The 26,666-nt window shown below is 55.6% G+C and overlaps 1 protein-coding gene and 1 pseudogene across 1 annotated transcript in view; one reads left to right on the top strand and one right to left on the bottom strand.

Moving 5' to 3' along the window:
- LOC120375648 overlaps positions 1-26,666 on the bottom strand; it is a 310,655-nt pseudogene that overhangs the window by 104,215 nt on the left and 179,774 nt on the right.
- The window catches only part of LOC120375894 (zinc finger protein 883-like), a gene marked incomplete at its 5' end in the record, with an annotated part of 252,699 nt that overhangs the window by 79,966 nt on the left and 146,067 nt on the right, over positions 1-26,666 (top strand). The window lies entirely within an intron of this gene.

Here is a 26,666-nt window from a genome sequence, read left to right as displayed (position 1 = left end):
GGGCCGCCTCTGCTCTAGGTGCCCAGAGGAGGAGGGAAGGTGTGTGAAGCTCCAGCCTGGGAATCTTCCTCCCTCCTGCCAAGCCCTGACTATCAATCCCCGCCCTGACCCTCCTTTCTTCAAGCGCCATGTGGGCCAGAGGAAAAGTGTGGTAGGAAGCACAAGGGCCAAACGTTTGGACATCAGGTGAAGCAGCAAGAATCCCACCCATCAGGGTAGCAAGTTCTAGAGCCTCAAGCCACTGTGGCCACCCCACCCAGAGACCTGGCTCTAGGAGGTGTGAGTCACCCAGCAGGAGGGGAAAGATTTGCTCTTGCACAGCTGGAGACAGGGAAGTTGAGCACTGGGAGCTCCAGGGCTTTACCACAAGCCAACAGAAGGTCCCACTGAGATTTGAACTCAGATTGCAGGATTCAGAGTCCTGAGTGCTGCCTGTTACACCATGGGACCAGCTTGTGCTGCCTTCTCTGCACATCGGTGACCCTCATGGGGCTGGCTTGTGTAAGGGGGCTCTTGGCCCTTTACTAAAACTTAGTGTGTGTGTGTGTGGGGGGGGTTTGGTTGGCTAGTTCCCAGCACCAATAGAAGGGGGAAGGGCCAATGGGAAATCAGGCCCCTGAGACTGACAGTCCCCAGGGGCAATGGGGAGAGGCCAAAGCTCCAAGTTAGCCGCACTGACAGACCAGGCAGTGTAATGGGGGAGTCATCAGGCCAGGGGGTCCCATCCTCCGTGGGAGCTGGAGCTGCCTGGGCCAGAGTGGGGCAGAGCTAAGGAGAGAGCAGGAGCCCGAGAAGAGCCGGGGAGCAGAGCTGCACAGGTGTAGTGCCAGAAACTGCTCCCTGTAGGACTTTGCTACCTGCAGCAGTTACTGAGACCTGAGGTTGTTCTTATTTGCTGACTTGTCCTAACTGGCTAAAATTTGACAGTGGTTTCTCTAGCAAAGGCCAGTCCCTGGCCCCTTGGTTCAGACATCCTCATTCACATCAGGCTGGGGTGACCAGATATCAAAGATGAAATATGGGGACGCGGGGGGCGGAGCAAAAAAAAATCCAGAGGCTCCCCCCCCCGACCAGGCGGCAGTGGCACAGCCCCATCTCCACCCAACTCTCGGCTCCAACCCCCGATACACCCCCAGCACCCCGATCCCCTCGCTCCTGGGCCCAGCCTGGGCTCCGAGCTCTGCAGCTGAGCCGCGCTCCAGGTCCCTCCTGCAGCTCCCGGGCAAGGGGCAAACCAGGCAGCCAGGCCCAGGATCTCCTGGCAGGAGCGTGTCTGCCCCACGTGTGTCTCCGCCCCTCACCCACCTGGGTCCTGCCCGCTCCGCACTGCCCTCAGCCCCACTGCGCTGCCCCGCAGGCTCCAGGGCTGGAGCAGCCTCTGTGCTGTGCTCCCAGCTGTGGCCATGGCCCATGTGCAAACCTGGGAGGGAGGAGGATGCCGCCTGCTTGGGGAAGAGGCAGGGCCAGGGCGAGGATTTGGGGAGGGATCCAATGGGGGAAGTAGGGGGTGGAGTCGGGGTGGGGCGAGTGTCCCTCTGGGCTCTGCCTGTGTGCCGGAGCAGAGGGAAAAATTGTTTGGTCGGGACACTGGACAAACAAACATCAGTCGGGACGTGGGACAAACAAGCAAATATTGGGACAGTCCTGATAAAATCGGGACGTCTGGTGACCCTACATCAGGCTTCAAGTTGAGAATCATTTCCCCTTCCTGCTCTGTGGGAGGGGAGACTTTTAAACGCGCTCTCTGTGCGACTGCACATGGCTAAGCAAAGAGAACAAACCCCCAATCCCCCCTGTGCTTTGGGAGCCAGGTTTGCGGTGGGAATTCTGTAGTTCAGATGACTTCACGCCTGGGTATTGTGATTATTTACCAGTTTCTCTGGCATTGGGGCAATTTTGTGCTCACAGCTGTGATGGCTGAGTGATTAAGGCGTTGGAGTTGAATCCAATAGGGTTCCCCTACGCAGGTTCAAATCCTGCTCACAGCAAGGCCTGTGTTTAGCCAGTTCCCTCACCCGGGCAATACCTCTGTACAACCCCCTGAGATACTCAATTCTCTCCCCACCCCAAGTAAATCCTGTTCTGCTCCTTTCATAGAGATCCCTGGGACACCCCCTCACCCTGTGTCCCTGAGGGGTCTGGCAAACTCTCAGCACCTGAACCGTCTGCCACTCACCTGGTGCCCCATAGATCAGCCATAGCCCTGGTTCTGCTCCTCTCTCTAGCATGTGAAAGGAGCCGAGTCAGCGACTCCATGGGAGCTAAGGGGCTGCAGAAACAGCAGAGAAAAAATAGGTGCTCAGCGCCCACTGGCAGCCAGCTCCCCCCCACACCCCACTACAGGCCTTGCCGACAAGCTCCTCCTCTTCCCCTTCAGCACCTCCTTCCTGCCAGTGATCAGCTGTTCAGTGGGGTGCAGGAGGTGCTGGGCAGGGAGGGGGAGGAGCAGAGACAGAAAGAGGTGGGGGAGGGAGAGGAATGGGGCAGGAAGGTGCAGGCCAGGAAGAAATGGCACCGGGATGATCCCCTGCTGGCCACTCGAAGGCCTGGGTGCTCACCGCTCCCCACAGTTTCCAGGGAGACCCCTAGTGTGCCAGCCCTTCTTGAGGTCACCATCTCTCTGCCAGGGTCAACCCACAGACTCCTCCGCCCCTGGGACTGCTCCTGCAAACCCCCGGGGGACCCTGTTACTGCAGAGTCCTTCTCACTGGTCACACATCCCAGGGGTTAATCGCCCCTGCAATCGTCCCTTCGTTTTACTGCTCCCCAGTCACTTACTGCAGGAAGTGCCATCCACGGGGTGCAGTAGGTCCCACCACTGCCACCAGTTGTCACGGAGTGTGGGGGAGTCAGGGCCCTGCACCCCTCTTCCTGGGACTCACAGTGACTCTCAGCCAGTCAGTAAAACAGAAGGTTTATTGGACAACAGGAACGCAGGCTACAGCAGAGCTTGTGGGCACAGCCAGGACCCCTCACTCTGGTCCTTATGGAGATTCAGGGAGCATAGATCCCAGCTTGGGATTCCCTGAATTCCACCACCCAGCCCCAAAACCGAAACTGACCCAAACCCTCCCCAGCAGGCTCTATTCACTTTGTGCAGCTTCCCGAGCAGAGCTGTTTACTCCCCCTGCCTGACTCAGGTTACAGGCTCAGGTACAGACCATCACCTAAAGTCACCCCCTGCTCTCCCATCCCCCACACAAACAGATACTACTGCATCACACCCTCAGTCCCGACCCGCAGCCCCCTGGGCTCCCTGCTGAACTTCCCAGTCACTGCGCTGCTGGTGCCCCTCACTCCTGACCCGCAGCCCCTGCTATCCCAGCCCTGACCTCCAGACTCACGGCTCTGATGGTGCCCCTCACTCCCGACCTGCAGCCCCCTGGCTTTCCCCCAGCTCTACCAGTGCCCCTCACTCCCGACCCGCAGCCCCCTGTGCTCCCTCCAGCTCTGATGGTGCCCCTCACTCCCGACCCACAGCCCCCTGGACTCCCCGCTGAGCTCCCCAATCACTGCGCTGCAGGTGCCCCTCACTCCCAACCCACAACCGCTGCTATCCCAGTCCTGACCTCCAGACTCACAGCTCTGCTGGTGCCCCTCACTCCCGACCCGCAGCCCCCTGGGTTCCCTCCAGCTCTGACGGTGCCCCTCACTCCCGACCCGCAGCCCCCTGGGTTCCCTCCAGCTCTGACGGTGCCCCTCACTCCTGACTCGCAGCCCCCTGGGCTCCCTGCTGAGCTCCCCAGTCACTGCGCTGCCGGTGCCCCTCACTCCCGACCCACAGCCCCCTGGGCTCCCTCCAGCTCTGACGGTGCCCCTCACTCCCGACCCGCAGACCCTGCAATCCAACTCCTGACCTCCAGACTCACAGCTCTGCTGGTGCCTTTCTGTCACGGACTCACAGATCGTGCCCACTCATGGCCCTGTGCGGTCCGTGGGGGGTGCCCCTTTCAGTGCGACAGCCCTTCTCGGGGGTCCAGTCTCTCTCGGGGTCAGGCCCCTCCACCTCATGGAGCCGCACCTCTCTGAGCCTTAGCACGTCTGTCTCTCGCCGTGGGCCCCCTCAGGGAGTCCACACGCTGTGGACCCCCTGGGCCTCCTCACCCGCAAAGGGGTTGATGCCCCCTGCTCTCTAGCCCGGAGTGACTCTCAGCCAGCATAAAACAGGAGGGTTTATTGAGAGTTGAACACAGCACAGGAAACTCTCAGGGCCTCAGGCCTGGCCTCTCACAATAACAGCACATCCCAGTCCCCCTGCATCCAGGTGGGCTCTGCCTGCTTCCCCTCACCAGCCCCAAGCCCCCCTGCTTCCCTGCTGGGCCTCCGATATCCCTGGCCTCAAGCCCCGCCTCTGTCCATTGTCTTCTCTCCAGGTAAACAGGGTCGTAAACAGGAAGGCCTGGGTCTCCTCTCCTCTCAGCCCTCCTCTGGCCCCTCTGGCTGGAACTGGCTGGTCAGGTCACCGGGGTCCTCTTCCCGCAGCCCATTGTCCTCCCACTGCCCAAAACCAGCTGTGACTCCTGAGCTGGGTCTCTGGGTCACCAGGTCACCAGTCACTGGGGTCTACGTCTTCCAGGCCCTCTGCTGGGGTCTCTCGTCCCTCTCTGGTTCTCTGTAACAACAAACTCCCTCTCCCCTCACCTCGTTAAACCAGTAACACCCAGGGACACTGAGTCCCATCCCCTGTGCATGCAAACCACTGGAAAACACAGAAAACGCAAGGAACACCGACACTTCGTCACAAGGGGCACCATCAGATCTGAAAGAGAGCCCAGGGGGCTGCGGGTCAGGAGTGAGGGGCACCAGCAGAGCTGTGAGTCTGGAGATCAGGACTGGGATAGCAGGTGCTGCGGGACGGGAATGAGGGGCCCCAGCAGAGCTGTGAGTCTGGAGGTCAGGACTAGGATAGCAGGGGCTGCGAGTCAGGAGTGAGGGGCACCAGCAGAGCTGTGGGGCTGGAGAGCAGACTGGGATAGCAGGGGCTGCGAGTCAGGAGTGCAGGACACCCTCAGAGCTGGAGGGAGCCAAGGGGGCTGGGGGTCAGGAGTGAGGGGCACAACTAAAGCTGGAGGAATCCAGGGGGCTGCAAGTTGGGAGTGAGCGGCACCAGCAGAGCGGGAGAGAGTGCAGGGGGCTGTGGGTGGGGAGCAAGGAGCACCAGCAGAGCTGTGAGGCTGGAGGGCAGGACTGGGATAGCAGGGGCTGCGGGTTGGGAGTGAGGGGCACCAGCAGAGCTGTGGGTCTGGAGGGCAGGACTGGGATAGCAGGGGCTGCGGGTCGGGAGTGAGGGGCACCGTCAGAGCTGTGAGGCTGGAGGGCAGTACTGGGGTAGCAGGGGCTGCGGCTCGGGAGTGAGGGGCGCTGTGAGTCTGGAGATCAGGACTGGAATAGCAGGAGCTGCTGGTCGGGAGTGAGGGGCAGCAGCAGAGCTGTGAAGCTGGAGTTCAGGACTGGGATAGCAGGTGCTGCGGGTTGGGAGTGAGGGGCACCAGCAGAGCTGTGAGGCTGGAGGTCAGGACTGGGATAGCAGGTGCTATGGGTCGGGAGTGAGGGGCACCAGCAGACGTGTGGATCTGGAAATCAGGACTGGGATAGGAGGTGCTGAGGGTTGGGAGTGAGGGGCACCAGCAGAGCTGTGAGGCTGGAGAGCGTCACTGCGATAGTAGGGGCTGCGGGTCAGTAGTGAGGGGCACCAGCAGAGCTGTGAGGCTGGAGGGCAGTACTGGGATAGCGGGGGCTGCGGGTCAGGAGTGAGGGGCACCAGCAGAGCTGTGAGGCTGGAGGGCAGCACTGGGATAGCAGGGGCTGCGGCTCGGGAGTGAGGGGCACCAGCAGACCTGTGAGTCTGGAGGTCAGGACTGGGATAGCAGGGGCTGCGGGTCGGGAGTGAGGTGCACCGTCAAAGCTGTGAGTCTGCTGGTCAGAACTTGGATATCAGGGGCTGCGGGTCAGGAGTGAGGGGCACCACTGCAGCTGGGGGGCAGGCAGGGGGCTGCAGTTTGGTTTTTATAACCCTTCATCACCAGGATGAGTGGGGCTGGTGGTGATGCTGGGAAGCTGGAGTGTTTAAGGAAATTCTCGAGGTTCAGATGCATAGCAGAGGTGAGCTTGTAGTTGCCAAAATTCTTTTTAGAAATGGTCGAGAGGTTACAGTCCAATGTCCATATTCAGGGTGGCTCCAGTCAGTGACTGGGGATCTCAGTCCTTGTGGCTTAAGGTTTCCTCCTCTTGAAACCCAAAGCAGATCTGAGATGAAGCAGGATCATGTCCCAGGCTTCTTATACATTTCCAGCAGCCTTTCGGCCTGAGAAAACAATCATCTTAACTCCTTCCCCCAGACATCCTGGCAATTAGCACAGGGCAATTTACCCATTAAACAGTTCAGATACATGTTACCACAACCTTCAAAGAGACACAGAGACAATAATAGTATTTCACTCAAGTATCATCATAAATGTTAATATTCCATTTTTGATCTTTGAATTAAAACTATTGTCACGGAGTGTGGGGGAGTCCGGCTCTGCACCCCTCTTCCTGGGACCCACAATGACTCTCAGCCAGCCAGTAAAACAGAAGGTTTATTGGACAACAGGAACGAAGGCTACAGCAGAGCTTGTGGGCACAGCCAGGACCTCAATAAAGTCCTTCTGGGGTTCAGGAAGTTTAGTTCCCAGCTTGGGATTCCCTGAATTCCAACCACCCAGCCCCAAACCAAACCTGAACTAACTGAACTCCCTCCAGCCGGCCCCTTCCCTTGTCCAGCTTCCCGGGCAAAGGTGCTGACCCCGTCCCCCTCCCTGGCTCAGGTTAGAGGCTGAGCACCTGTCCCTCACCTAAAGTCCTCCCCGGCTCTCCCATCCCCCACCCAGACAGTCCCTGCTCCATCACAACTACAGCAATAGACAAGACTTGTTTGCTTACATCACAAGATCAAACATCTCCTCTTCTACCTCTAACAATGCCGACTTGCATTTCAAAGCTCTGTTCATTTACAGATCTTCCTAACCAGCCCTCAAGGTTCACCCTTGGGTCAGGTCAGTCGGTGAGGTGAGTTAATTAACTCTTTCTGGCCCTGTCACCTTTCAATGAGATATTATATTACACTCATAACGTCACACCCCCAACGCAAAATTGATGCAGGAAGGGATGACACAAACATCACTGACTGCATCCCGAAACCTCCCCATCCTGAGTTCTGTCTCATTACAGCTTGTACTGGGTTAGAAGCCATGTCACTGTGTAACAGAAATGGTTTACCCAACTTATGTTTAATACCATGATTGAATTTCTTTACAAACTTAAGGTATATCTTGGTTAGCTTTTGCAGCATGGTTCCTGTATGTTTCATGTGATCTTGCCAAGAGCTAAAGAAAACAGCTACTTTATCCATACAAACTCTTGCCAATGTTTGAAACCCAACTAATATCAACCCAATGTAGATATTAATGTTGTTTATAGTACAGGAATCTTGGCATTTAGCCTTGAAAGCAATATGGTAGTATGCCTCGGTTTCCCCTTTCATACAGCACATCAGGTCTGGAATGTCTTTTCCCCTGTGAAAAGTTCCAATACTCTTTATAGGCATCAACTGTGAAACGTCAGTATAACAAGGCCTTTTAACATAAAGTGTGTTTTCATGCATTACTCTCAACATGTTCAAAGGATTTTCCAAAAGATTGGGCACATTGTACATTCTTACAGTTCTTGGTAATAGCAACACATTAGTTACAAAAACCATCATTAGCAATAACAACAAATTCATTGCAAGTGTCCATCTACCATCATGTTTGTCACGCCACACCTTTGGCTCAATACCATTGGGGTTTGGGCATTTTAGGGTTAACCTGCAGCTTCCCTTTGCAAAATTCAGTTTCCTCTTTCCTCCTTGTCCTGCAGGATCAACCCCTGATTTCTCTTGCTTAACAGAATTCACTGGCTGATGGGGTGGGCTCTCTGTGCTAACAGCTATTAGCCAGTCTTTCTTCCCCCTGCCAGCCAAGTAATTCGCATCAACACGGACACTAGCTTTTAGATTTTCAGCTGCTACCCATTCCAAGGCTGGACTCTGTTTTACAGAGATACCACACAAATGCAAAGAGTCTGAGGGTGAGAGCTGGCTTGCTCTCCCCTGCATCCTCAAGTGTTTGGCCATAAAACTGTTCTGCTTTGAAACACCAGTAACCAAATCTCTCCTCAGCCCCTGAAGCACAGACTGCTCCCTCCCAGAACTAGCATGGAGACAGTCCTGTCACACCATTGTCTTCCCAACCAGCTGGCCACACCCAGCCACTTGGTTATGGGGCTGCTCAACTTTCTTATCAGCTCTTACTCCATCTGAGATCTTTTCAAAGCTGCCCACACTGGATCTCTCAAAAGGAAAGTCAGTGGATCCATTCACAACAGAAAATTTCTGGCTGTTAGGAACTGAAACTTCCTTGATTAAATCACTTTCACACCCTTCAGTTGTACCAAACTGCTTGCACAGGTCACCATGGGGATTTCTTTTCTTAGCAGCTTCTTTAAGCAGCAATTCACCCCTCACAGAAATTCTGCTCATACCCTCTTCACCCAGGGCTTGCTCTAAAGGAACACGTCCCTGAGCCACAACAGACTCTTTCTGGGTTTTACTCACATCCATGATCACCTTTGGCCCACCAGGCGGATTTCCATACAATTCCCTTTCAGGCAAACCTCATAGATTCACTAGATAACAGGTTAGGAGCAGTCTCCTTCCCTTTGCCACACACAAGTTCAGGAAACTTTTCCTTCTTGCTACAAGTTGTCAAATTGTCAGTAGTCAACACAATTAAATTACCTTCATGCACTCCTTGTGCCCTGGCTAGGGTATCACCCTGATCAGACAGAGTTACTACACCCTTTTCCAACCACACATTAGCAACTGGCAAACTACAAGCACCAGAATTGTCTGGTCTCTGGGATTTTGCTACGACACTAACTGGATGCAACCTAGTCACAGGGCCATTCTCCCCAGCAGACACAAACTTAGGACCATTCCCTTCCTGGGCTTTAGTTGTATCCACAACCAACTCTGAGACAACTGCGCTATTCTCAGCAAAGAGTCTTGTGGCACCTTATAGACCAACAGACGTTTATAAGATGCCACAAGACGCTTTGCTGCTTTTACAGATCCAGACTAACACTGCTCCCCCTCTGATACTTGCGCTATTCTCAACCATCACAGGCTGAAAGGCACCTTCTGTCTGCTCCACAGACAAAGAAAAGCTGGAGACACCTTCTTCTTCCCCAGACACACAGCTTGGGATCTCATTTCCCTTGTCCCAGCACATGGGGCTGTTTACAGACAACTGCTTGGAGACAGAGGTAGCGCCCTCCATAGGCAAGTCAATACCCCTGACAGACCCAGGCACATTCCCTCCCTTCACTGTCACATTTCTCCACACAGGACACAGGTAAGGGACAGGGACACTCATCTTCCACTATTCCTGTCTGCCCACACTGCTGACTAGACAAAGCCATCAGCTCACAAGGCTGCCTAGGCACCTCCAAAATCTCCTTGTTCTCCTCTCCCTTTGCTTGATCTAATTCCAGATTCACTTCTGAGACATTAGATAGACATTCAGCAACTTCATTCACAGCCAAACAGCTACTTTCCAACGACAAACTTTTGGAAACACCCTCCATAGACACAACCTTAGGATTAATCCTCTCCTCTGCCTGGTTTGTGTTAACTTGACTGAACATACTGTGATAGACCCAGGCCAGTTGGGTACAGCAGAAGGCAGATCTATTGGCCACTGGATTAACAGTTTTCTGTTCCCTGACTGACCAGAGCAGGGGCTGCTCCAGGCTAATGAGAACACCTGACTCTAATTAAGCAGTAAAGAGTCAGGTGAGGCCATTCAGTTAATGTGACCACCTGACTCTAATTAAGGCCCTGCTGATACTATAAAGAGGGCTCACTCCAGTCAGGCAGTGGAGTCAGAGGAGAGGAAGTGAGGCTGAAGGGCTGGCTACTGAAGACACCCTCAAACCCATCATTAAAGGAGCCCTAAGGTAAGAGTGAAGAAGGGAGAAGCAGGAGAGCTGTGGGGAAGTGGCCCAGGGAAATGTAGCAACTCTGGCAGTGAAAGGTTGGCTGCCAACAGCTGCTACCATTAGGGTCCTTGGGCTGGAACCCAGAGTAGAGGGCGGGCCCAGGTTCCCCCCAACCCACCACTACAGGAACAGCTCCTGGGAGGGGAAGTCAGGTCCCTGTCAGGACAGGAGGCTGAACAGAGACTGTGGGAGTTCTCTCACCAGCCTCCTTGCAGCCTATGATGAGGAGGGCTCAGTAGACTGTAACCCTGGCCCTAGAGAGAGAAGGGCTACGTGGAGGGTCACAGTGAGCTACTGAGGCTAGTGAAAATGCCTGGAAGCGCAGGACCCACTGTTATGGACTCACAGATCATGCCCACTCTTGGCCCCATGCGGTCTGTGGGGGGTGCCCCTTTCAGTGCGACAGCCCTTCTTGGGGGGTCCTTTCTCTTGGGGTCAGGCCCCTCCACCTCCTGGAGCCGCACCTCTCTGAGCCTTAGCATGTCTGTCTCTTGCCGTGGGCCCCCCAGGGAGTCCCCTTGCTCTGGGCCATCCCAGCCCTCCTCACCCCCGAAGGGGTTGATGCCCCCTGTTCTCTAGACCGGAGTGACTCTCCTCCAGCATAAAACAGGAGGGTTTATTGAGAGCTGAACCCAGCACAGGAAACTCTCAGGGCCTCAGGCCTGGCCTCCCTCAGCCCAGCACATCCCAGTCCTCCTGCAGCCAGGGGGGCTCTGCCTGCACCCCCTCTCCAGCCCTGAGCCCCCCTGCTTCCCAGCTGGGCCTCCGATATCCCCGGCCCCAAGCCCTCTCTGTCCATTGGCTTCTCTCCAGGTAAACAGGGTCTTACACAGGCAGGCCTGGGTCTCCTCTCCTCTCAGCCCCCCTCTGGCTGGAACCGGCTGGTCAGGGCACCGGGGTCCTCTCCCCACAGCCCATTGTCCCCCACTGGCCAGAACCGGCTGTGACTCCTGAGCTGGGTCACCAAGTCACCAGTCGCTGGGGTCTCCATCGGCCGGGGTCCCGAGTCCCTCTCCAGTCCTCTGTAACAATGAACTCCCTCTCCCCACACCTTGTTAAACAAGTAACACCCAGGGACATTGAGTCCCACCCCCTGTGCATGCAAACCACAGGAAAACACCAAAAAAAACCCACTTTGTCACAAGGGGCACCGTCAGAGCTGGGGGAAGCCTAGGGGGCTGTGGGTCAGGAGTGAGGGGCACCGGCAGCGCAGTGACTGGGGAGCGCAGGGGGCTGCGGGTTGGGAGTGAGGGGCACCAGCAGAGCTGTGAGTCTGAGGTCAGGACTGGGATAGCAGGGACTGCAGGTTGGGAGTGAGGGGTGTCACGGAGTCCCCGGGCGATGCTCTGGAACTGCTCCCCACAAAGCCAGGCAGGACTCTGGGGAGCCTCCTCTCCCTCAGAGAAGACTGTCTCCAGGGCAAGAAGCTCCCACAGCTTCACCTCCTGGGTCTCTCCTTGGAGCATTCAGCATCCTCGGCCCCTCCATGCGCTTCCCACAGCGAGTCCGCCCAGGCGGGGTCCTGGGGAAGCCACAGGGTCCTGCCCCCCCACTGCGCAGTCAGACGTGACTCTCAGCCAGCCAGTAACACAGAGGTTTATTCGACGACAGGAACAGGGTCTAAAACAGAGTTTGTAGGTACAGCGAACCAGACCCCTCGGCCAGGTCCATTCTGGGGGGCAGTGAGCCAGACCCTCATGTCTGCACTTCACTCCTCGTCCCCAGCCAGCTCCAGACTGAAACCCCCTCCAGCCCCTCCTCTCTGCTCAGCTCCTTTCCTCTGTCTCCAACACCTTCAGTTGGCAGCTTTGCAGAGGAGGGGTCCAGACCATCAGTTGCTGGGAGACAAAGTGCCAGGCATTTAGGTGCACTGACCCTTTGCAGCAATCACACACCCTAATTCCAACTCCTAGATACTTAAGAACTGCATAGGGGACACTGAGGCACCAACACAGTATTCAGAGCAAACATTAAGAGCATTCCCAGTTCTCCGCACCCGCCAAAAATGTTCGAACTGGGCTCTGCACTTACTAAAGCTGGCTCTGGAGGTGGGGGAAGCCCAGGGGGCTGTGGGTTGGGAGTGAGGGGCACCAGCAGAGCTGGGGGGAACCCAGAGGGCTGAGGGAGTGAGGGGCACTGTCAGAGCTGGGGGAAGCCCGAGGGCTGCAGGTCGGGAGTGAGGGGCAGCAGCAGAGCTGTGGGGCTGGAGGTCAGCACTGGGATACCAGGGGGCTGCGGGTTGGGAGTGAGGGGCACCAGCAGAGCTGTGGGGCTGGAGGTCAGCACTGGGATACCATCCAGCCTGATGGTAAGCGATGCCTAGCTGAGCCCATGGCCAGTAGGTCTCCTGCTCCACCCACAGCCGGGCTGGGAGCCAGGACTCCTGGTTCTTCTCGCCAGCTCTGGCAGGACAGTGCTGACTAGTGGTTAGAGTGGGGGTTGGGAACCAGGGTATCCGGGTCCTACCGCTAGCTCTGGGAATGGAGTGGGGGCCAGTCGTGGTGCCCCCCCCAGCTTGAAGTGGTTTCCATCCTGTGCAGGGTTTACAGGTTTGTTCACTGGCTCTCAGCACCTCCCACTATACAAATTGTCCCAGTGCCGCTGGGTCTAGTGGTTAGAGCCGGGGAGGCCGGGAGCCAGGCAGGGGCGGTGGGTGTAAGGGCCCAGGGGAGGCACCTGGCCCGTGCTCCACCCAGAGGCCCTGCTCCCGCGAGTCCTCTTCCCCCCAAGGCCCCATCCTCACTCCGCCCTTTCCCAAGTTCCCATGGGGCTGTGGGGGGAGGGGCTGGGGTGCAAACAGGGGTCAGGGGAGTGGAACAAAAGGGTCCTGAGGGTGGAGTGTGGGTGGGGCTGAAGGGGGTGTGTGGGCGGGGCTTCGGCAGGAGGAGGTGGGGCGCGAGCAGGCCTTGGGGCAGGGCTGCAGGCCGGGCCCGCCCACCATCACTCCCCAAATGCAGGAGTCCGAAGCTGCCCATGGAGCCAGGACTCCTGGGTTCTGTTCCTGGCTCTCCCACAGACTCCCAATCTGAGCTGGTGCAGGCCATAGCACCCTCCCTGGTGCCTCTGTTTCCCCTGTGTGAGACAGGTACCAGTGTGAATGGCTGCAGAGCTGTGGAAAATCTCGTCCCTTCTCCTGGCAGCTCCTTGGTAGCCCTGGGGAAGCAGCCAACTGCTGCAGCCCCTGGATCCCGTCTGGGCAGCCCGGGGTGGGGGTGGGATCTGGGCCATGGAGAGAAGAAATCCCCCCTTCCCCCCCCCACCCCAGGGTGCATGGGGGGAGGCAGGGGAGGGAGTCCTGCAGCCCTCGCAGGGGAGAAGGGGCTGGTTCCCCAGCTTGGCTGCTGGTGGCGGGGTGGGGGGCACTGGTGGATTGGGGGCTCCCCCCAGCGGGGTGGAGATGGAGCACGGCCTGCTGGGAGCGGACGTCTCCTCTGTATGTGGGAGGGTGACACTGCCCAAATTGTGGGAGCCCCTGTCCCCCCCCCAGACAAGGGAGGGGCCTCTCAGCCTTGCCCCCTCCTCTCTCTTTCCCCAGCACCTGCCCGGCCCAGCCCCAGCGTCCTCAGCGCCAGCAGCTGCCCATTGTGGGGAGTGGAGCGGCCGGGGGGTGGGGGCCTCTCAAGCCCCCCCCGGGGAGCAGGGCCGGGGCACTGGGGGGCAGAGGCTGTGATGGGGAGGTGGGTTGGAGAGATGTCGGGGGTGAAGCTGGGACGTGGGGAATGGGGCAGGCTGCAGGGAGGAAGTGGGGTGCCACGGGGAGCTGGGGGCTGGGAAGCTGCAGGGGGGACACAGCCGGGGGGGGACTGGGGATACCTGGGGGGGCTGCTCAAGAGGCAGTGGGCCGGGGGGGCGGGGCGGGAGCTCACACAGGGGTTGGGAGGGGGGGTCAGGCCATCGCGGGTCTCCTTGTGAACCCCCGGCCGACAGCGCCTCCTGGGGGTCTGGTCACTGCAGCCCCAACCTCGCACTCAAACCCGGGCGGGGGGGGGGGCAGGTTTCGTCTTGCGCTCCCATTGGTCAGGGCTCTGCCTCCTCTTCCTATTGGCTGTCTCGAGAGAGGCGGAGTTTCCGAGAGGGCGTCACGTGGCCTTGAAGCGTTCGCGAGGCGGCTCCTGAGCAGCCCAAACACCCCCACGAGCTCCCCCTCCCCCACTGCCGCCCCTCCCCTCCCTGCCCCGCCCCCAACCCCTGAGCTCCTCCCCACTGCCGCCCATCCCCTCTCTGCCCCGCCCCCAACCCCTGAGCTCCCCTCCCCACTGCCGCCCATCCCCTCTCTGCCCCGCCCCAACCCCTGAGCGCCTCCCTCCCCAGTGCCACCCATCCCCTCTCTGCCCTGCCCCAACCCCCCAGCTCCCCTCCCCACTGCCGCCCATCCCCTCTGCCCTGCCCCAACCCCTGAGCGCCCCTCCCCAGTGCCGCCCATCCCCTCTCTGCCCCGCCCCAACCCCTGAGCTCCCTCCCCAGTGCCGCCCATCCCCTCTCTGCCCCGCCCCAACCCCTGAGCTCCCCTCCCCAGTGCCACCCATCCCCTCTCTGCCCCGCCCCAACCCCTGAGCTCCCCTCCCCACTGCCGCCCATCCCCTCTCTGCCCCGCCCCAACCCCTGAGCTCCCCTCCCCACTGCCGCCCATCCCCTCTCTGCCCCGCCCCCAACCCCTGAGCTCCCTCCCCAGTGCCGCCCATCCCCTCTCTGCCCCGCCCCAACCCCTGAGCTCCCCTCCCCAGTGCCGCACATCCCCTCTCTGACCCCGCCCCAACCACCCTGAGCTCCCCGTGCCCCACTGCCGCCTCTCCCCTCTCTGCCCCTGCCCCCAACCCCTGAGCTCCCCTCCCGGTGCCGCCCATCCCCTCTCTGCCCCCGCCCCCAAACACCCCAGAGCTCCCCTCCCCAATGCCGCCCATCCCCTCTCTGCCCCCCCAACACCCCCTGAGCTCCCCTCCCCAATGCCGCCCATTCCTCCTCCCCGCCCCAACCCCGAGCTCCCGCCCCCGGTGCCGCCCATCCCCTCTCTGCCCCTGCCCCCAAACACCCCTGAGCTCCCTCCCGTGCCGCCCATCCCCTCTCTGCCCCGCCCCCAAACACCCCTGAGCTCCCCTCCCTGGTGCCGCCCATCCCCTCTCTGCCCCTGCCCCAAATAGCCCCACCCCTCCCCAAATACCTCCCATCCCCTCTTCAACCCCTGACACCAAATATCACCTGCCCCCAAATACCTCCCCTCTACACCTCGCCCCCAAATAGCCCCTGCCCCTCCCCAAATGCGTCCCACCCCTTTTCTACACCCCACCCCCAATACCCCTCTCCTCCCCAAATGCCTTAAACCTCCCTTCTACCCCGTCGCAAAATACCTCCCACTCCTTCCACCCCTGCACCTCCAAATATCTCCCACCCTCGTCTAGCCCCCACCCCCAAATACCTCCCACCCTCAAATACCTCCCAACCTCCCTCCTCTTGTACCCCTGCCCCAAATACCTCCCCTTCTTCCCACCCCCAAATACCTCCCACCCTTCTACCCTTGCCCCCAAATACCTCCCACCCCGCCACTTATACCCCCAGCTCCAATACTTTGCACTTCCTTCCTCTTCTAGCCTCCCAGCCCGAAATACCTCCCTCCCTTCGAGCCCCCTCCCCGAATACCTCCCATCCTCCTTCTCTTCTGGCTCCTCTCCCCACAATTTCTCTCCAGTCTTCTAGCTCCTGCCTCCAAATACCTCCCACCCCCTCCTTTTTAGGCCCTGTCCCTCCAAATCCTGCCTTCTAGCTCCACCCCCCAAATACCCTCCACCCCTTCCTCTTCTAGCTCCCCTCCTCCAAATCCCTCCCATCCTCCCTCTCTGCTAGTCCCCCAAATCCCTCCCACCTCCTCCCTCTTCTAGCCCCCTGCCCCAGATACCTCCCACCCCTCATTCTCTGGCAGCCGTGCATTGAGTGGAGCTTTTCATTGCTCTGTCTGCAGCACCCTGCAGATCCCTTTGGTGAGTTGTGTAGCTGCTGATCGGTTCTGCTGCCGTCGCTGGGTGTAATGCATGTTCAGTAGGGGTTTCTCCCCGCTGCCCTGTTTGTATTTCCTCTCCCTACTAGTGTTGGGGTGTCCTTCTCCTGTCGGTCAGTGTATTGGTGATCTCCTCTTGGGGGCATGTGTGTCAGGTCGGTGCCAGGGCACCCCTGTGGTCAGACATCTGAGGATGTTCTGTCCGAAGGCCGGTGTAGGCTCCTGTTCCTCTGGTCGGCTGGTGTCTTTATGGACGAAATTCCCCCTTAGACACTCTATTTCCAGTTCCCCAAACCTTAGGGGTGACCCTTAGGCTAGTGATCTGTGCCACAGTTCATAGACCTCGAGCCTTCTGCTAAGTGCCGCTGCCAGTGTCCTACAGGAGACAGGCCCGTGGGTTCCTTGCATTACTGCCGCATAAAGAGAATGCTCCAGCTACCTACACGCTCAAGCTCACTACATGGGCTCCAGGTGGTAGTTAATTTACCCCCCAGGGGAGTTTGAGAGTAGCCCTAGTTTTTCTCTCCAATCTGCCTTGCTTTGCAGTTAGAAAGATGAGGTGGGTGAGGTAATATCTTTTATTGGACCCACTTCAGGTGGTGAGAGAGACATTTCTGAGCTACACACAGATCTCTTCTTCAGGAGACTATCCTAAAAATGTGCCCTCCTTTCTCTCTGGTTACCTATTTCTAATTTCATATTCCCTGAGTTTTTTTCCAGGGTTCACTAATAATAAAATATTCACATAAAATATCCTCAGATTTTGACCTTTTCTCAAATTTTTGAATATATTTAGAAAAGTTTTGCAGATGTTTCCCATTTTCTGTCAATTTGTCAAATAACGCTATGAAATTCACTCTCATGTTACCTCTTTACCTACTATTGATGATCAATACAAAATTCTTCACATTTTTTTCACTGTCTGCGCTACTTTGTGAAAATTGATCCAAAATTCTCCAGATTTCCACCTTTTTCTCTTTAAGGACTTAACATAGACATCAGCTGTCAAATTTTTCTTTTTCCATGTAATTATTAAATGTCTGTTAAAAAGCATCTCGTGTTTGGAGACATTCTCATGTTTAGTTGCAGCAAGTTCTCCTCTTTTGGAGGGAATTTGTTGCCTTAGTCATTCTCCATCCTGGCGGTTGCAGGGAGTTAAATGGGGAACTTTCTCCTCTCATCTGAGACTCATTTCTTTCCCCCTTTATCTTCATTAAGGGGTTTGCTGATGAAAGTGACTTGCCCCATGTAGTGAGGCGGCCTGGTTCCCAGGCGCCCCGGAGGACGAAGAGCCCAGCAGAAGGCCGGACTGGGCGGAGCTATGGAGCTCTGAGCCTGCCCCGCAAAGGGTCAAGCGCCGACCCGGAAGTATAAAGGCAGGTCCTCTGAGCTCAGTAAGGCGCCAGCCATCAGAGGGACCGGACGTCTGCGACCGAGCTCCCGCTGGGAAGGCAGCAGAAAGCAACGGCCTGGCTGAGCCTGCCCTTCACTCGCTATCCCGGGGGAGGCCTGGCCGAGCCTGCCCCGCACTCGCTACCCAGAGGAGACCTGGCCGAGCCTGCCCCACTCCAGCTGCCCGGAGGAGGAGCCGAGCCTGCCCCGTGCTCACTACCCTGAGGAGGCCTGGCCGGGACCGCCCCGCTCCAGCTGCCCGGAGGAGGCCTGGCCGAGCCTGCCCCGCTCCAGCTGCCCGGAGGAGGAGGTGAGCCTGCCCCGCACTCACTACCCCGAGGAGGCCTGGCTGGGACCGCCCCGCTCCAGCTGCCCGGAGGAGGAGGCGAGCCTGCCCCGCGCTCACTACCCCGAGGAGGCCTGGCTGGGACCGCCCTGCTCCAGCTGCCCGGAGGAGGCCTGGCCGAGCCTGCCCCGCTCCAGCTACCTGGACGAGGAGCCGAGCCTACCTTTCACCACCTACCCCGAGGACCCGCTGAACCCGCCCAGGGACACTCACCTTGAGGAGCCGATGGTGGTTGACCCCTGCGCTGACCCCACGACGACTCAGGTACTCGGTGAGGGGGGAGAGTGGAAGTAGCCTGGGGGCAGCCGACCCCAGTCTGGCTACAGCACTGCCAGGGCCAATGTCAGTGTGTGGCGGCCAGGATCCCCACTGACACAGCAGCAGGCGGCCTGCCGCTGGTAGGGCCCCAGGCTGGGACGCAGAGGAGTGGGTGGGCCTGCGTCCCCCCTGCCACCCCACTCACGGGTGGCATCTCCCCCTCGTCCCGAAGCTCAGGCCCAGGAGCCTGGGCTTAACATACTGAACTGTTTGCTCAGCCCCTGCCTAAAGGCCTGAGCCTATTTGACCTGCTGTGTTTGCTGCCCGGCCCTGAACCCAGGGCCTGGGCTTTAGGGACTGAACTGCTTGCTCGGCGTAGTGAGGCGGCCTGGTTCCCAGGCGCCCCGGAGGACGAAGAGCCCCCTCTCCTGACAGCGGATCCCCTACACCCCATATTTAATACACACCAAAGCCAGAGGCCTCCCCCTGTTTGGGGCAACGGTGTCTCCCGGCTGCCCACAGGACAGTTGGCTGGACCCTTTTCTGTTCCTCAGGGGGCACAGGACGAGGGCTCAGTCTGTGCCTGGCTCCTTGCTGCTCAGGCGGTCCCCAGAGTGGCTGAGAATCTCCACGCCGCTGTATTAGCCCCTCACTTCCCCTCACCATGTGCCCCAGCAGGATCCCAAACCCCCATGAGGAATGGTCTCCATGAGGGGTTGCTTTGCCCAGGGCTGAGATGGAGTCGTCTGTGGGGTGGGTCCCTATTGGCCATTATCTGCCAGTCACCGGACATGGACATTTCTTACAAAATTTGACTCCTCCATGCCATCCACTGTGCTGTTAAAGAAGCATCGCCCAGGGCTCCCCCCACCCCGTGAGAATGGCTGGCAGGAGCTGCTGAGAACTTTCTCTCCATTTATCAATTACTGATAGGAAATTACCACAGACTTTGCTTCTCTCCCCATTTTCAAAACTGGAGGAACTTCAGGTTTCGGAGGGAAAATTGTTGCTGAGAATCGTTCTCAGAAGAAGGGGAGGGAATGAGGGAGGCAGAAGGGACTCTGGCCTCCTCCCTCCTGAGCCATGCTTCTGGTCTCACTGAGACCAGAGTTAATCAAGAGACACTTCAAGGAAGAACATGGAGCGATGCCAGATTAACATGGGGGCAAATCAAATCAGGCCATGTCCCTGTGGGGAGGGGGTTCAGTTGTTGCTAAAGGGCGAGGGGAGCCCTCAGTCTCTGTCTGACTGTGTCTCTCTCCCCTCAGGATATTGGGGTTGAGCTTCCTGGGTCAGACGCTGTTGCCCGTGTTGTGATCTTGGAGACAAGACTGAGCAGCTGCTGCTCCCCCGGTGGGGTCTGGGCTTGAGTGTGACTTGGAGCAAAGCTTCCCCTGTGCCCAGGCAAGGTGAGGACTTTCCCCAGCTGTAACTAGCTCCATGGGCCAGCCCTAGGCTCTGCCCACCCCAACATCTGAGCCAGAGACTCCAGGTGATCAATAGAGAACTCAGGGAACGTGCTGGGGATGGGCATGAAAGTGACTCTGCACAAACAGCCCCTCCTCACCCCATAGCTCTCCTGCCCTCAGCAATTGGAGGGGCCGATCCAGCCGTAGGAGAGCGAACACCCACGAATATGTCTGTCCGCCAGAGGGGGCGGGACAGGAGATGGGAAACACAAGGAGAAAAGGGAGAGAGAGATTGATAGGGGCAGTGGGAGAAATAACTGGGGAGAGAGATTCCCAGATCTCGAACCTGCCCCCACACACTTACTGCAGCAGCCCTGGGCAGATTCACTTTCCAGTGAAGAAGGTGACGTGCAGGGAGAGGAAAAGCCAGTTCCTGACTCTCCCTGTGCCCCCGGCTGTGGGAGTGTGCTGCCCTGGGGAAAATGGCAGGGGAATTCCCCCGGACTCACTCCTTTTTCATAGATTCTAGGACTGGAAGGGACCTCGAGTCCAGTCCCCTCCCTCATGGCAGGACCAAATACTGTCTAAACCATCCCTGATAGACATTTATCTAACCTACTCTTAAAGATCTCCAGAGATGGAGATTCCACAGCCTCCCTAGGCAATTTATTCCAGTGTTTAACCACCCTGATAGTTAGGAACTCTTTTCTAATGTCCAACCTAAACCTCCCTTGCTGCAGTTTGAGCCCATTGCTTCTTGTTCTATCCTTAGAGGCTAAGATGAACAAGTTTTCTCCCTCCTCCTAATGACGACACCCTTTTAGATACCTGAAAACTGCTCTCATGTCCCCTCTCAGGCTTCTCTTTTCCAAACTAAACAAACCCAATTCTTTCAGCCTTCCTTCATAGGTCATGTTCTCAAGACCTTTAATCAATCTTGTTGCTCTTCTCTGGATCCTCTCCAATTTCTCCATCTTTCCTGAAATGCGGTGCCCAGAACTGGACGCAATACTCCAGCTGAGGCCTAACCAGCGCAGAGTAGAGCGGAAGAATGACTTCTCGTATCTTGCTCACTACACAGCTGTTAATGCATCCCAGAATCACATTTGCTTTTTTTGCTCTGCTCTTGTCTCGTATTTGGTTCCCAGACTTGGTTACTGGAAGGATTTCAAAATGTCTTGGTTGTTTAGTGCTGGTGGGATGGGCCGGGTCAGTGCTGTGATAAAATGACCAACCGTTTCCTCAGAACTGTAGGGCTGGAATGAACCATAGGGGGGTCACCTAGTCCAGCCACCAACGCTGAGGTTTGTCCAACCTATCATTAAAAACCTCCAGTGATGGTAATTCCACAACCTCCCTTGGTAACCTACTCCAGTACTGAACTAGCCTTTGTCACAGCTGAGTCACACGACTGGCTCAGATTCAATTTGTGATCCACTGTAACCTCAAAATAATCATTTGAGAAGTACTGCCCCCAGTTTGTAGCTGAACATTTGTTTTTCCTTCCTTAGGTGTAGTACTTTGCACTTGTCTTTATTGAATTTCATCTTGTTCATTCAGATCAATTCTCTAATATATAAAGGTCACTTTGAATTCTAATCCTGTTCTCGAACATGTTTGCAGCTCTTCCCAGCTTAGTGTCATCTGCAAATTTCATAAGCACACTCTCCACTCCATTCTGCAAGTCATTAATGCAAATATTGAGTAGTGCCAGATCAAGGATTGGCTCCTGTGAGAGCGCATTAATTACATCCTCCCAGTTTGTCAGCAAGCCATTAATTACTCTTTGAGCACAGACTTTCAAGTACACCACATTTCCCCAGTTTCCTGATGAGAATGTCCTTGGGTTTTATGTCAAAAGCCTTGCTAAAATCAAGATCTGTCATGTCTACAGTGTCCCCTGGGTCCATAAGGCCAGTACCTCTGTTAAAGCAGGAAAGTAGATTGGTTTGGCATGATTGGTATTCGATAATCTATGCTGGCTGTAATTTATCACTTTACTATCCTCTAGGTCAGAGGTCGCCAACCTTTCAGAAGTGGTGTGCCAAGGCTTCATTTATTCACTCTCATTGAAGGGTCCGTGGGCCAGTCATTCGTTTTAATGTTTTTAGAAGATCTTTCTAGAAGTCTATAATATAGAACTAAACTATTGCTGTACGTAAAGTAAATAAGGTTTTTAAAAAGGTTAAGAAGCTTCATTTAAAATTAAAATGCAGAGCCCCTTGGACCGATGGCCAGGACCCGGGCAGTGTGAGTGCCACTGAAAATGAGCTTGTGCGCCATAGGTTTCCTACCCCTGCTCTAGGTGCTTATACATTGATTGTTTAATACAGGTTTTTTTTTCTGGCTATCTAAATTAGGCTTGACTGGTCTTTATTCCCCAGGTCTGCGTTGCTCCCCTTCTTGAAGCCAGGTTTTATGTTTGCCCTTCTCCAGTCTTGTGGCACCTCACCATCCTCCCGGAGTTGTCAAAGAGTTAATGAGTGAGTTAATCTTTCCGATTTTGTCCCCACATGCTTGTGCAATTCTTTTGTACTCCTCCAGAGAAATTTGTCCACGATTCCACTTTCTATAGGATTCCTTTTTATTTTCTGGTCATGAAAGAGCTTATGGGAGAGCCATATTGGCCACTTACTCCTCTTTCAGTCTTTCATTCACATTGTGATCCCTTGCTGCTCCTCCTTTAATATTGTCTCTGGGGAAGTGCCAGCCAGCTCTCCTGAACTCTTAGGACTAAGTATTATCTAAACCGGGGTGGCCAACCTGTGGCTCCGGAGCCACATGCGGCTCTTCAGAAGTTAATATACGGCTCCTTGTTGGCTAGGCCTGGAGCTACAGGTGCCAACTTTCCATTGTGCCAGGGGGTGTTCACTGCTCAACCCCTGGCTCTGCTACAGGCCCTGCACCCACTCCACTCCTTCCTGCCCCCTCCCCTGAGCCTGCCATGCCCTTTCTTCCCCCCCCCCCAAGCCTCCTGCACACCACAAAAGAGCTGATGGGGAGGGAGGGGGAAGCACTGATCCATTGGTGGGAGGTGCTGGGAGCTTGGGGGAGGAAGCTTATAGGGGTGCTGCTGATGTATTGCTGTGGCTCTTTGGCAATGTACATTGGTAAATTCTGGCTCTTTCTCAGGCTGGTTTAACTGCAATGAATTGACAGCCCTACTTCCTATCCATTCTGACCAACTCCTGGCAGTAGCTCCCTCCCTGCACATCCTTCTGCCTGAGTGTTTGGGTGGCAACTGGCTTAAGAATTCATCTCTTCCCCTCTCTCCTTTGGGGAAGAGTTTGGGGAACTTCAGTCCCTGATTTTTTTTTCATCTCCAGCTGTTCTTCCAGTTTGTTCTCCCCTTTTCCATTCCTGTTTGTGATGGTTTTTCTTTCTGTGTCCCAGCAGGTGTAGGGCTGGTGAGTGAGACCATGGAGCAGAATTCTCAACAGGAAGATAAGGAAGTGGAACCACATGGCACGTTATTGCAAAGATGCAAAGGGTGTGTGTCGAGGAGTTGTGATCAGGGAAAAGCCTGTGAGAGTCAGCACATTCCAGAGAGGTGGTAGGGAAACCAGGCAATGCAGAAGGTTGGTTACTGTTTATTATCGGAGAACTCACAGACTTCTCAAGGAAACCACGGCCCAGCAGTGAATCCCCAGGGGAGAGAGAAATAAGACGTGCGAGTGTGGGGCCTGGTCTACCCTACGATTTTTATCAAATTTAGCAGCGTTAAATCGCATTAACCCTGCACCCGTCCACACAACAAAGCCCTTTGTATTGATATAAAGGGCTCTTAATATCGATATCTGTACTCCTCCCCAACGAGGGGAGTAGCGCTGAAATCGGTATTGCCATTTTGGATTAGGGTTAGTGTGGCTGCAATTTGACGGTATGGCCTTTGGGCGGTATCCTACAGTGCACCATTGTGACCGCTCTGGACGGCAATCTGAACTCGGATGCACTGGCCAGGTAGATAGGAAAAGCCCCACGAACTTTTGAATTTAGTTTCCTGTTGCCCAGTGTGGAGCGCCAATCAGCACAGGTGATAGTGCAGTCCCAGAATCAAAAAAGAGCTCCAGCATGGACCGTAGGGGAGATACTGCAGCTGATCTCTGTATGGGAGATGAATCTGTTCTATCAGAACTCCGTTCCAAAAGACAAGATGCTAAAGCATTTGAAAAAAATCTCCAAGGCCATGATAGACAGAGGCCACAATAGAGACTGAACACAGTGCTGCATGAAACTTAAGGAGCTGAGACGAGCGTAACAGAAAGCCAAAGAATCAAATGGATTCTCACTGAGGGAGGGGGGCTGAGGACTCCAGCTATCCCACAGTTCCTGCACTCTCAGAAAACCATTTGCATTCTTGGCTGAGCTCCCAAAGCGTGAAGGGTCAAAAACATTGTTATGGGTGGTTCAGGGTATATGTCGTCAGCCTCTCCCCTTCCGTGAAAGAAAAGGGAGGCAAATAGTTTCTCACCATTTTTCAATGTCAGCGGATGCTGCTGGCAGACACGGTGCTGCAGCGCTACACAGCAGCATCCCCTTCCCTTCCCCGATGGCACAGTGCAATATGACTGGTATCCATCATCATCATCCCATGAGTGCTCCTGGCTGGCCTCGCTGAGGTCAGCCGGGGGCGCCTGGGCAAAAATGGGAATGACTTCCAGTCATTCTGTTCTTTAAGCTTTGTCTAATGGAGATTCAGTCCTGCCTGGAATATCATAGCAGCTGGGGGCTGCCTTTCCCCCCACACTTTTATCTCTGCCTTTATATCAGAATAGTGAACTCAAGCTAGCTAACTCCATGGAAAATCCTAGTGCAGTCAAGGTCCAGGTACATTTAACCTTCATGTACCTAGTTAAAGTCACTCCTGGTTCCCCCTCCCTGGAGCTGATGGACATTCCTGTTGGAGGGACACACACCTCCATGACATAGCACAAAGGAGTGGATGAAAAAGAGTGTGGGACTCATCCCAAGGACAGGTGAGCTGTAAAATTTGAAAAGCAAACAACTCAGGTGAGGGAGTTGAGACACCACAGTGACAAATGGTGCCTCAAAGTTCGGTTTGTGGGAATTAGCAAAAGGAAAACAAAATCTAGACAAGGTTTTTATGGTCTTTAACTCCCTTGCAGCTTCTCTGATGACAGATAAGGGCTGAGCTCTGACAGAACTGTTTCCCACACCCGGAGCATTCATAGGGTTTCTCCCTTGTGTGGATCCTCTGATGATTACTAAGGGCTGGTCTACACTAAGGGGAAAAATCGATATAAGATACGCAACTTCAGCTACGTGAATAACGTAGCTGAAGTCGAAGTATCTTATATCGATAACTTACCCGTCCTCACGGCGCGGGATCGATGTCCGGGGCTCTCCATATCGACGCCGCCACCGCCGTTCGGGGCGGTGGAGTTCCGGAATCGATAGAAGCGCGTTCGGGGATCGATATATCGCGTCTAGATGAGACGCGATATATCGATCCCTGAAAAATCGATCGCTACCCGCCGATACGGCGGGTAGTGTAGACGTAGCCTAAGGGTTGAGAGCCGAGCAAAGGTTTTTCTGCATTCTGTGTTGATTCTCTGATGTCTAATAAGGTTTGAGCTCCTACTGACCTACAGCTAGGGGTGACCATGGGGTCGAAGATGGGGCAGCAGCAGCAAGGGGGCAATGTGGGGGACTTGTCACTTGGGAAAAATGAAACTGCAAAATCTCTCTCTGTGCTGCAGCAAAAGCCTCTCATTTACCCCCTAAACCGCCTGCATGTAAATCTCCACCCCACTTTGGCGCTCAGAAACCCGCCCACTCCTGTGCACATTTTTAATTTTTCTTGGCTTTGTACAAAGATTTTCCCCATCAAAATGATCAAGGACATTTAAAATGAGAAAAACAAAACCAAAGAAACTTCCACCAGTCTCTCCACCGCACATGGCTTGGGTCTGAATTTTTTTTCTGAAATTTTAAGGCAATAAAACTGACTTCTATTGGCCAGATAACAGATGTCATTCTCCCGTGCTGCACCTAAGCCTTGTCTACAGCAGTGCAAAGCCACTTTCGGTGATGGAACTCCTCAGTTTCAGCGACATGATAAAACCACTTTGAGAGTCGTAAGGGTTTTTATGCAAAAGTTTTTGTCACCAAAGTGCTAGTGTAGACACTGCTTTATTTTAGTGCTCTGGTTGGCCTCTGGGAGGCGTCTCTCAATGCCTATCCTGACCCCTCTCGTCAGCAGTTTCAACTCTGCTGCCCTGCAGCCAGGTAAACACCTTCCACCCCTCCCCCTTTAAAGGCCCAGGAATTTTTTTAATTCCCCTTCCTGTTTGCTCAGCATGGAGTATTCACATCCCATCTTCCCAGCTGACCATTGGGGCTCCACGCAGCAAACGCTATCCTGCTTGGAGCACTGCAGAACTGCTTGATTTGATCAGTATCAGTTGCTCTGACTCCCCCCTGCACCCAGCCACTGGCTCATAGAACCACCCCAAATCCTCCAGCAGCCACCCTGGCAAGGCCTGGCCTAGCAGGCTGGGCAGTGGGTGTCCAGCTCCCCCCAGCTTTCTCCACCAGGGACCCACAGCCCCCAAGGTTGCAGGAGGCACCGCTGGCCCTGGGGCAGACATGCCCGGAATTGCTAAGACCCTCTATGCCCAGCTGCTGGCCCATAGAGCCACCCCAAATCCTCTAGCAGCACCCCAGGTGAGGCCTGGATAGCAAGTGTGCAGCCTCCTCCATGGGGGACCCACAACCCCCAAAACTGCAGGACTGGGGTTGACCTGGTGGCTGAATGGGGACTTTAGGAAAATTTCTAGCGCGACCATCAGGGACCAGCCACTCATGCCTAGCCGAGCCTGACAGGTGCTGTGTCCAGTGTGAGTGGTCATGAATTATTATAATCCTTACAAGATTCCCATGGAAGGTGGGGGGTATATAGTTTGAATAACAGATAGGTCAAGAGAAAGGAAAGTCTGCACATGAGGGACAGAACTTCATGGAACAGTGGTTTTATTTATTCTCTCCCATGCTAACAAAGGTATTAATATCTAGGGAATACAATAGAGCCCTTTGACTAAAAAGCCTGGCAGTTCTTCCTTGTTGGTATTCTGGCATGCCCAGGCTGAAAGGACTTTTTCATTGATCTTCAGCCATTTCCCTCTTGCTCCTAGAGGGAAACCATAGTATTTGACTTCATTGGCCCCAGTCAGTT

This window comes from Mauremys reevesii, linkage group 12 (assembly GCF_016161935.1).
Source record: "Mauremys reevesii isolate NIE-2019 linkage group 12, ASM1616193v1, whole genome shotgun sequence".
NCBI classification, from domain to species: Eukaryota; Metazoa; Chordata; order Testudines; family Geoemydidae; genus Mauremys; species Mauremys reevesii.
Note: the sequence above shows the minus strand (reverse complement) of the source record. Positions and strands in the feature narration are given on the sequence as shown.